At 40.7% G+C, this 12,176-nt stretch overlaps 1 long non-coding RNA gene across 1 annotated transcript in view; it reads right to left on the bottom strand.

Moving 5' to 3' along the window:
• The window catches only part of LOC116463141 (uncharacterized), a 34,757-nt gene that overhangs the window by 20,931 nt on the left and 1,650 nt on the right, over positions 1-12,176 (bottom strand). The window lies entirely within an intron of this gene.

The raw sequence follows: 12,176 nt of genomic DNA, 5'->3' as shown, positions 1-12,176 counted from the left end.
ATAATATAAATCATAGCTTGCAAGTCAAATTAGTGAGAGAAACAGGTGGCTCAATGATAAGACTTTAGGTTTAATTAACTAAAATTAAACAACTTTTAGTTATGAAATTATAAAATGGAGGTCCAGATGATCACATGTGCCTGACCTGTGCAGTGGATGCTTAGATTATTAAAGGATGTTTGGGAAAATGAGAACACAATTACATTGGATCTTCAAATTACTCCTGAAGATTTACATTTTTTCTCTAAAGTTTGAAGTAGAGAACATTACCATAAAGAGAAAATTACTCTGGTTATTTAGAACTTTAAATAAGTCAGTTCTTCAAATCAAAGATTTATTCAAAGCTCTTTGATTTGAAGAGTATTTATAGTTTTCCTAATTAGGGTATAACAACTAACAAAGTTTACATTTTGATTACTTTTCAATAGGACTTTTTTGGCATTTACTGTTTGATTTCTACAGCATGTCTTACTTTCCTCCATTTTACAAAGAGATGTTTGTAAATGGAGGGGTTAAATTACGTGGTAAGTGCTATGTTGTCTACACTGGAGCTAAAAGGAACTCCTGCCTTCTGGTCCAGAGTCTATTGATTCATTTTTCCTCGATCAACTGTCCTCTGCCTCAGGGATGCCACAGAGAAGAAAACCAAGTCCTTTACACATAAACGTATGGTGCCTTAGGTAGTGGTTAGAGCTAAGGGGAAAAATAAGTACAGGCAGGAGGACTGGGGTGAACATGGAAAGTGCCTATGTGTGTATGTCGGGGGAAGGGAAATTGTATTAGTCTGTTCTTATGCTGCTAATAAAGACAAACCCAAGACTGGGTAATTTATAAAGAAAAGAGGTTTAATGGACTCACCGTTCCACATGGCTGGGGAGGCCTCACAATTATGGCGGAAGGCAAAGAAGAAGCAAAGCCACATCTTACATGGTGGAAGGCAAGCGAGCTTGTGTAGGGTAACTCCCATTTATAAAACCATCAGATCCCGTGGGATTTATTCACTACAACAAGAACAGTATGGAGAAAACCCACCCCCGTGATTTAATTATCTCCACCTGGCTCTACCCTTGACACGTGGGGATTATTACAATTCAAAGTGAGATTTGGGTGGGGGCACAGCCAAACCATATCAGAAATTACTCCTAGTTTATGAGAAAAAGTCAAGGAGTGCTATATTGATGAGGTGACATCAATGTCAGTTTCTCACATCATCAATTTGTCACAAATGGTCAAGGATGAGAATAAAATGTGGAAATGGATCCTGCAAATATCTGGGGGAAGAGAAGTATAGGCCAGGGATTATCCAGCCCACTACCTGTTTTTGTAAATAAAGTTTCACCGGAACACAGCCAAGCACAGTTGTTTACATATTATCTACGGCCGTATTTGCACAGTTTGTGCAACACTGGCACTGTTGCAATGTGGTTGCAACTTGGGCTGTATGTGGCCCACAAAACCGAAAATATTTACTATCTAGCTCATTAAAGAAAAGGTTTGCTGACTGCTGGTTTACACAGAGGCAACAACAAATGCAAAGCCCTGAGGCTGCTTAATATCATCAAGGAACAGCAAGAAAGCAAGCGTGGCTATGTTGGGATGGGCAAGGGGAGAGGGAGAGGAGATAAGGACAGACAGAGTAGAGAGTGGGGACTGGATCCTACAGCACCTTTACAGGCCATTGTAAAGAACTTTGACTTTTACTTAGAGGGAGATAAGGATGCTGAGTACAGGACTGACATGACATATTTTAACTTCATCACACACTTTAGAGTAGATGACATGGGTCTAGGGATGGTGCCTCAAGCCTGTAATCTCAGTCCTTTGGGAGGCTTGAGGCCATGAGCCTGCACAACATAGACAGACCTCATCTCTAGAGAAAATATAAAAGTTAGCTGTGGTGGTGCATGCCTGTAGTCCCAGCTACTCAGGAGACTGAGGCAGGAGGATTGCTTAAACCCAGGAGTTCAAAGTTGCAATGAGATATAATCACACCACTGCACTATAGAGTGAGACCCTGTCTCAAATTTTAAAAACCACAACAACAAAAACTTGACTAGGTGAAAGGGGGTTTGTTTAACACATACTGCAATCACCCAGATGAAAAATGATTCTGGCCTGAACCAAAGTATGAGGGTGGAGACTGTGAGAACTTGTTGAATTCTGAATATATTGTAAAGATAGAGCTGACAGGATTTGCCAACGGACTTAAAATAGAGGTATGTGTGTGATGGCCAGGGGTGAGCGGTGAGGGGAGCAGGTGATCAGAGGTTACTGATGTGAGCCTGAACATCTGAGAGGGTAGAATCACCATTAACAGACATAGCAAGATTTTGGGAGGTGTAAGGTATAGATTGAAGTTGGAAGTGAAGAATTTAATTTGGACATTAAATTTTACATGTCTTTTGGATATAAGCTTCTTATATAAATCAAAAGCATACACAAATCAAATCTGGAGTCCAGGGAAGAAGTTTGAAGTAAACATACAAATCTGGGAGTCATCAATGTTTGGATAATATTTAAGTCATCTTAATATCTTAAGTCACCTAGAGAATGGTTATAGACATTAAAGAGAATGATTTTATTAGTTACCACTTAATACATGTCACAAGTTTTGAGCTAGGAACTTTATACTACGTAATCTTACAACACTTTACTTAGGTATTTGTATGCTCATTTTACACATGAGGAAATGAAAAGTATGAAGTGACTTGTCTGACTCTACTTAGCTAGTGAAATGTTAGAGTAGGCAGTAGGCAGACATAAGCAGAGCGGGAGAGGCCTCCCCCCTCGCCCCCAACCCAACCTAACCTTCCTTCCAGGAATGCCAGGTGATGGTCAGGCAAATTGTTAAACTGTCTCTCTATAATAATAATTGATTGCAGCCGGTGCTAAGGAAAGGCCACATCCCAACAGATAGAAAACACCTGAAGACAGTGATCAGCAGCTTCCCAAAAGATCTCAGGAGTTGGTTGAGTGGGCTCAAACATTCACAGTAAGAGGCAAAATAGCAATGTTTAAGTGGTCTATGGTATATGACGTTCCTTTAGGAACCCTCAACTGGTAAGGGAAAAACGTCTCAGATGAGCATGTGCACAACTTCAGTAAACACACTGAGCATGCTCACCTCCCAAGTGCTGGCAGGCCACTGTACACGCGGACAGCCTGCCTCAAGGAAAAATCAAGAGCAGGGAGATGCAAAAGCTCAGAACCCTGTTAACGTGTATAAGCTCAAGTCAAAGGTCAAACTGGGCACCTGGATCTCTCAAGTTGCCTGTTTGACCCTCTTCCAAGTGTTCTTTACTTCCTTTCATTCCTGCTCTAAAATTTCTTTTTTTTTTTTTTTTTTTTTTTTTTGAGACAGTGTCTCACTCTGTTGCCAAGGCTGGAGTGCAGTGGCGTGATCTCGGCTCACTGCAACCTCCACCTCCCAGGTTCAAGCGATTCTACTGTCTCAGCCTCCTGAGTAGCTGGAATTACAGGCATGCCCCACCATGCCCAGCTAATTTTTGTATTTTTAGTAGAGATGAGGTTTCACCATGTTGGCTAGGCTGGTCTCGAACTCCTGACCTCAGGTGATCCACCCACCTCGGCCTCCCAAAGTGCTGAGATAGCCACCGTACCTGGCCCAAAACTTCTTAATGAACTCCTGCTCAAAAACTTGCCTCGGTCTATCTGTTTTATGCGCCTCAGTTGAATTCTTTCCTCTGAAGAAGCAAGAACCGAGCTGCTGCAGACCCATACAGACTCACCACTGCTAACAACAGGATCTAGGTATGTCTGCCTTAGCGGTCTGAGACCTCACATTTATGTCATGACATAAGAAACAGAAATACAAAAGAGTGAGCATCAGTAGCAAATATTTGAATAGTTGAACAAAAAAACAAATACTGAAGTAGGTAGCACATTGCCACCAATATTGTCACCGGGTGGGTACCTCTCCTCTATGTCTCAATTGCAGTGAGACACCTCTTTAAGGAAACCACTAGACTGGTAAACTATGATAATGTTCTCATGGAACTTCCTCCTCAATTTCCTGAATTTAACAAACCCTCTCATCATGAATAAGCAGAACATTTCTAGCTTAAGAGGCAGCCACTGCCTAGGAATTTATGTATCAATGATACGCACATTTTAGGCAAACTACAGATTACTAAATTTGGATGCTCTTGTAGGTCACTGGACACATCCTATATTAAGTTAGAAAAAACAGACTTCATGACGGAAAAGTAAATATGAATCATTTGAAATAATACAGGGCAGAGAATGTGACTCATCGATAGATGTAACCCACAGTGTCACTAAAATCTTCACGGTGTTGCCTTTACCCTCACAAATCTATTGGCCCTAATCAAAAATGTTTTTGGTTGACTGATAGTCTCAAACTACTTTGTTTTCACTTCTTCTCAAAAGTGCAGTCATATCTAGCTGCTAAAAAATGATGTGAAGCAAAGAAACAGCCTGGTATCCCTTTTCTTTTTCTTCCTATAGTCTTGGAATGAAAGGATCATTGCTTATTTTATCACAACAAAAATCGAAAGAGGCATGGCACTCCATGCTGAAGGGTGAATAGTGACTATCTTGTATGCAAACGTGAAAACCCCCATTTACTTTAATTATGAAGCCACACCTTGAAGTTACACCATCATTACAGTTATGAGGAAACCAAGGAAGGGAAGTTGTACTGGGGGGCTGTTGAACAAGGAGATGAAGTCTTGGTAGAAATATTTGGGTCATGCTGACCTGGATGAAATTTAGTGGGAGTAGTCAGAGGTTCTGAATGAGTAACAAGGGACTGAATGATTTCAGGGTACTGCCTCCTCCACCCTCCACGTTTTCCAACCCTAAGAGTTTTATCCTTGGAGGCCCGTGCTCTGGGACCAAGTACCGTGGTGATGAGTATGTGCCCAGTGGGAGTGTGTTTCTACAGAGTGTGAAATGAGACAGAGTAATTATCCTCAGGAGAACAAAAACATGCCTTTGACATTGGGTTTGTCTTACCTTTCGGGGATTCTGCTTCCCTACCACTAAATTGCCATCCTATTGGTTACCAAAAACAAGTTGAATCAGGTTTGTATTCCCCACAACATCCAGCAAGATACCTGTCACATAGTAGGCCCGCAGTTAATGTTTGTGGGATGAAATACTAATGCTCACCCTGCTGGCAGGTAAACAAACACTAAGATTCAGACTTTTGATCCTCTGTCTTGGAAATTGCACTAACACTATTACCTTCCATCCCTCCCTCGCTCTATAGACTTTAATCATTTTGTGTCCCCAACATCATGATTATTTTTTTCTCTTGATTTATTTATGGGCCAGGAATAGATTGGAACTAAAATACCAAAGTGTAAGTAGTTACATTGCTTGTCCTTCCTTTGTAAAGAATATTCATTCTTTGTGCTTCTGACCTATTCACCTTTTTTTCCCCTTCCTGATTAGCTAAGGCTATTAGCTGAGTGTCAGGGAGAAGGGAGTAGATAGTGCTACATAAGAAAATATATGGAACAGAACAGTCTAGGAGGTGAGATGAGGGGGTATTTGGAGATAGCAAGTAAGCCATACAGCAAAGGCTGGGCTTTCTGAGGAGAGAGGGACACGGGGATGGCGGGGGAGTATTTGAAAAACTGCCTTGAGCTGGGGTAGAAGGTGGTGGGGAAGCTGATAAAATGGTGAAGAGAATTCAGAGTTGTTTTTCTATGCTAAGTGTTTCATCTTCCTTCAAAAGTGGCCTTAACAAATTAAAACAATATCTAAATTGTTCTCCAAGGCTTTGGAGCTAGGGGTGTGTGTGTGTGTGTGTGTGTGTGTGTGTGTGTGTGTGTGTATGAAAGAGAGAAAAAGAGTATGCTGAGAATTAAAAGGCCCAGTTTTATTTGGGGTATAGTCCATATTTTTTATATTCATTTTACTAACATTTTGGTTTACTAACATGTTACCAGGTAATTTAATGGGGATTTTTATTTAAAAATTGCATTCCTAAAGGAACTTAGTTTGTGCCATTGGTCATAGGATCAGGAACAGTGTAATGGCTACTAAAGGTAGAATTGGGACTAGAGAAGTGTGAAAATAGAATAATAGAATGCCATAAAAAAGAGCAGCTGATCCTGAAGCCTAAAGGTAGTTAGGAGGCCAGAAATTTACCCCAAAATGGAAGCTGTTTGACCCGGGCTGGGGGAAGCAGGTACTCCAGTTTTAGGTCTGTAGGCACATTATCTTTGGACAAAGTGTGTAGTGTTTCCTACAAACATATTTTTAAAAATCCATTCTGAGTTTAAAACTACATACCTAGTCCTATTTGGAGGAACTCCATCCCATGGATACAGACTATGCTTTCCTACCTTCTGCAAAAAACTTCTAAGAGTTAATTAGCATCCTTTGCATGTTTTCATTGTTAGTATTAATATGATTCTCTTGGCTCTGATGGGTCTTTAGAGGAAGTGTTCCCACTCTCCTTATGTTAAGGTTTTTGTTTTGGTCCTTTTTGATTTCTTATGTGGTAATCTTTAGGGTTGACCGGAAAGAAAAGAGTTTGCATTTAAATGTTCCACAGTTCAGTGACTAAGAGGGGTGACACAGCCCCAGAGCCTACGATGGCAAGCACTGTTACATCAGTCTCAATTAACACTGTCTCACTGGGCTGCCCTGTCAGGCAACTCTCTCTGAGGGGAAAAAGCGGACAGTTTTCTATTAGTGTGCCGGTATTTAGTTACTGACCTATTTTTCAGATGAAGAGTACTACTTTGCATGCTGCATAGTTTTTAATTTAAAAAAAAAAAAAAGATAGCCAGGCGCTGTGGCTCATGCCTGTAATCCTAGCACCTTGGGAGGCCAAGCTGGGAGGATCGCTTGAGGTCAGGAGTTCAAGAGCAGCCTGGCCAATATGGTGAAACCCCATCTCTACCAAAAATCCAAAAATTAGCCGGGCATGGTGGCAGGCGCCTGTAATCCCAGCTTCTCAGGAGGCTTAGACAGGAGAATCGCTTGAACCAGGGAGGTGGAGGTTGCAATGAGCTGAGATCGGGCCACTGCACTCCAGCCTGGGCGAGAGCCCTCAGAATCACACTTGGTGTGCTTGGCCTTCCCTTTGAGAATACTTTTCAGAAGTAATATGATATATGATTAGTTGCTGTCTAAATATATATATATATATATATATGGGTTTGAATCCAGGGGTGGAATGCGGGATGCAGTGGAAGGAGGCAGTGAAGGTGAAGAAGGAACAAAATATTAACTTATACTGCTGTTTCAAGCTTCTTCCATTACCACAGTATATTAGCTGTGAGTAATTCCATAAGGAACAAGCTTTATTGCTTGCTCTTCAGTCCACAAATCAAATTTTAATGAGTTATTTGAAAAGAAAAGCGAACCCTTTGGCAAAAATTTAGCAATTTTTTTTTTACAATAGCATTCAAATCCTAAAATATTAAAATTAAGAATAGTGGGAGCATTATTTCTTACCTCAGATACTGTTCCCATTTTAGAAATACCGTTCCCATTGTAGAAATAGCACTTGAAATATATGAGGATGTATCAAGCAATTTCTGATTGCCCAATCAGGATCTAGGTTTTTAGAATTTGACGTTATTTTTCACTAATATTATATATTAATGCCTACTAATTTACATTTAACTGTACATTTGGTTCTATTAGTTCTGTTTTGCACTTCTGGAATTTTCTCTTCACTCGGACTTTCTGACCTTTGTCTAGACATTTTCGTCTATAGTTTAATTATACCCTTACAAATAATATTAAATATTAAATTACAGAGGTGATCTCTGCAATAGTGAAGGCTCACTAACATCTGCCTGATCTGTTTTTGTAGAAAGGCCAGAGCTTATAAAATGTCACAATGGGCCGGGCGTGGTGGCTCACACCTGTAATCCCAGCACTTTGGGAGGCCAAGGTGGGCAGATCACTTCAGGTCAGGAGTTCAAGACCAGCCTGGCTAACACGGTGAAACCCCATCTCTACTAAAAATACAAAGATTAGCCAGGTGTGGTGGCGCATGCCTGTAGTCCCAGCTACTCAGGAGGCTGAGGCATGAGAATCACTTGCAATTGGGAGACGGAGGTTGCAGTGAGCCAAGATTGCGCCACTGCACTCCATCCTGGGTGACAGAGCAAGACTTGGCATCAAAAAAATAAAAAAGTTCAAGACCAACCTGACCAACATGGAGAAACCCCCTCTCTACTATAAATACAAAAAAATTAGCCAGGCGTGGTGGTGCATGCCTGTAATCCCAGCTACTTAGGAGGCTGAGGCAGAAGAATTGCTTGAACCCAGGAGGCGGATGTTGGGGTGAGCTGAGATCATGCCATTGCACTCCAGCCTGGGCAACAAGAGTGAAACTCCATCTTAAAAAAATAAAAATCATAATATAGTAGACTCTGCTTGTTCCCAGATGAGTCTTGTGCATTTAGCTAATGATATTTGTTGAGTCCACTGAGGAACAAATGGTAACCAGAAATTACTCAGGAGTCACAACTGTGGAAATGAAATTGTAGTACCACACTTTGAAGTGCTCAGGCCAAAACTCGAGGCATCATATTTACCTCTCCTGTCTCTGATACCTCCATACCATCAGCAAATCCTTTTGGCTCTACCATTAAAATATAATCCCGAATCCAATCCCCTGTGCACTACAACCACTTTTAACCATTCTGGTTCAAGCCACCAACCCCTTGCTGGATTACTGCAGCCATCTCTTCACTGTAGGAAGAACTGACAGTAGAAGGTAAAAATGGCGAGTGACAGATGGCTACAATGATCTCTACTTTCTTTTACAATTAGATGCAAGTTGTATCTAAACTGCTATCAGAATATTTGATTACAAAAACCAGAAATATAATCAAACTACTTAACACAAAGAAGGAAAGAATGTCTCAAGGTTCCATAAAGAATAAGATTCAGGAACCGGAAAGTCAGAAATCAAGATTCTACTCTCCACCTCCTTGGGTCACTGGTGGTCACTCTCTGTCATCTCTGTGTCTGCTCCATCCTCCCAAGCTCTGTCTAAGAATGGGTACACTCAGCTGTGGTGTGCAGGAAATAAAACACACTACCCAGCCCTAGGACAACATGGCTTTCTCCTCGTTCAGATTAATTTGTAATTTTGTAATCCAATTCTAAATTCTCAGAAGATGATCTCTTGGCTTGCCTTATTTCTGGTTTCTGCCTCAGATCCTAGTGGTTTGGACCAGGAAACAGGGGGACCTGATTAAAACAGAGTTGCCCAGACCCGTCATTTAGCAGGGGCTAGGGAACCCATTCAGAAAAGGTGGCTTGAACTAGACAAACAAACTAATTAACATCTGTGCTGCAATTTCCAAATAATTTCAATTCAATATTCTATTAAACTATGTAGTGAATTAATTATTGTCATGCACACATCCTTCGGGACTCAACAAACTGAAATTAAGTCAATAAAAATGAATGCTAGCAGGTGAGGTAGATTTGTTCTACTTTCCAGAAAGCTTTTGCCATTAAATAATTTCTCATTAAAATGTTTATTTTCAGTTTCTGCCTTCTCCATCTCTATCAGCATCCAGCTTATCTTTGCGATCTGTACCAGGGCCTGCATTGGTCTGGTAACCTTTAAACTGGATAATGAGGACTGATAGATTCAGAAATGTTATGAATTCTTGGTCTTTAGTCTTCTGCGCCTGTCAATTTCATATGCTAACATTCTTTTAGTGTATGTGTAGTTTCGTTTTCTTAAAAAGTTGGCCGGGCGCGGTGGCTCACGCTTGTAATCCCAGCACTTTGGGAGGCCGAGGCGGGCGAATCACGAGGTCAGCAGATCGAGATCACGGTGAAACCCCGTCTCTACTAAAAAATATAAAAAATTAGCCGGGCGTGGTGGCGGGCGCCTGTAGTCCCAGCTACTCAGAGAGGCTGAGGCAGGAGAATGGCGTGAACCCGGGAGGCGGAACTTGCAGTGAGCCGAGATTGCGCCACTGAACTCCAGCCTGGGTGACAGAGCGAGACTCTGTCTCAAAAAAAAAAAAAAAAAAAAGTTGGCTTTTTGTTTTCATTGTGTTGGCAGAATATTTTTTAGTGCCACCTTGACTCAGTTAAATGTAAGATATATATTTATAATTTGTTAGTGGTATACTATTACATCATCACCTTATGGTCCATTCTTCAAACAGGTAAGAAATAATTTCATTCAGGAGAATGTCACCTAAAGGCAGAAGCTATTGAATTGCTTGAAATCAACATACTTATTCATTCAAATAAAACAAATAAACACAACTTTTCTGAGAAATTATGATGGGTAAAATTCTCTGTTTTGTGCTCAATTTAAAAATGAATAATATAGATTATTTATTTTAATTTATTTAATTCTAAACTTAAAATGTTTAATTAATTCAAATTAAATTCTTAAAATTTCAATTCTAATTTGAAAAAACAAATTGATTAATTCTAACTGACTTATAAGAATTACTGTGAGTTTGAGGATCGATTATTTTACCTTTGCTATAATAAAGGTCGTTATTTTGGGCCATTGTTGGTTTTGGCCATTTGGATTTGTGGATAAGTCCCCATGTCTCTGAGCACAGAGGATGGACTGCAAATTCACAAAGGTAAGCTATATCCATCTTAAATTCCAGGTATCCACTAAAAACTGAAATTCTGAGGATGTCAGAATGAGTTCATAACCTGATGGAAAACATAAGTATAGAAATAAAAACAAACATTCTAGAGTCAGAAGTAGGCAACTGGCTTAAATTAGTGACTTTTTAAAGTCCCCTTTACCTCAAGGACCCTGATAGAACAGGAAACTGACATTTTTGAGTGTCTACAGAGTACTAGGCAATGTAGTACAAACTTTTCATATTCTTTCTTTTCCCCTGACAGTCCATTCTCATAAATTTCTAAGAAGAAGGTGGTATTAATCTCATTTTAAACCTGAGGAATCTGATCCCTAGAAAAATTCAAAATTTGCCCAAGATTACACATATTACCATGGCCTGGACTGAAATTCATGGCTGGCTGACAACAAAGCCTATATTTTCCCACTACACCACAAGGCCTCTCAAGAAGAAGTTGTCTTTTTTTTCTAGAAAGTTTTATAACCCAATGATGAAAAATTATCCAATAGATTTATTTTAGACCTAGGTAAGTAAAAAGGCAGATCATACAATTCTACGGGGTTGTGATCTGTCTGTTTTGCAATTTCCCCCTGTGGAATCACATGTATTTTTAAAAAGCTCTCAAGGTAATTCTGAGGCTCTCTTCCCCATTGTCTTCCAATGGTCTTTGCCTCCTGTTAGCTAGGTCTGCTCCTCCTTATCTGGAGTGATCTATGGTGGGTGTCACCATGTCCAAGCCCTCCTGGCCAGTTAAGTGGCCCTCTGCCGTCTTCCTTCATTATTCCATCATTGAACTCATCACATCGTTTTACAATTACTATTTGTGTTAAAAGTCGTCTCCGTTAGACCGTAGTGAGCTTGCTGAAAGCAAGAATTGCATTTTCGTGTCTTTAGTACCTAGCACACCGCCTGACAACAAAATGTTAGAGAACTAAATTAATAAAAAATTCAGAGCCACTTGGAAATAGTTTAAGAATGTCCTCAAATTTGTTTTCTTGGTCGTTGCACCCAGTGAATCAACTAATTCAATAAATATTAAACGACAAATCAAAATTTTGTAGGTTCCAAATGCAAGACATCGTCCTGGGATGCGGAAGCTGCAGAGTGAACTACATTTCCCGAAATCCCTGGGCCCAGTCGTAGTTGGTTCGTTGACTGCTTTTGAATGCTGGTTAAGGTAACCAGTAGGGTGACGAAAATTTCCCTAAAGGAGAGGGAGCCGACCAATCACAAATAAGAGGGCGGGTGCTTCTGACAGGTTTGGAACTTAAAAAACCCTTTGTGGCGGTTTCGTGGCTTTTCCGCAGACCAGAGCGCGCAAGGAGTCATTCGCCAGGAACTTGTCCCCCTCTCCCCGAATTAGGATTAGTCTTCGTGTACTTCCCTCCTTCCTTACGTCTTTCCTATTTCCACATCCTTCCTAATCAAGTACCTGTGCTTCCGTCCACCTGTCCTGTTGAACGCACTCTCCGGGGGGTTTCCCCGGCACAAGCTCTGTCTTTTCCAACTTGAGCCAGGCATTTTTCTCCAAGCATCCACGCGAGATGGACAGTGCGGCAGCGGAAAGATCTGAGCAAAAAC

This window comes from Hylobates moloch, unplaced genomic scaffold (genome assembly GCF_009828535.3).
Source record: "Hylobates moloch isolate HMO894 unplaced genomic scaffold, HMol_V3 SCAFFOLD_26, whole genome shotgun sequence".
Taxonomy (NCBI): Eukaryota; Metazoa; Chordata; class Mammalia; order Primates; family Hylobatidae; genus Hylobates; species Hylobates moloch.
The sequence above is the reverse complement of the archived record's forward strand: the minus strand, read 5'-3'. Positions and strand labels throughout refer to the sequence as shown.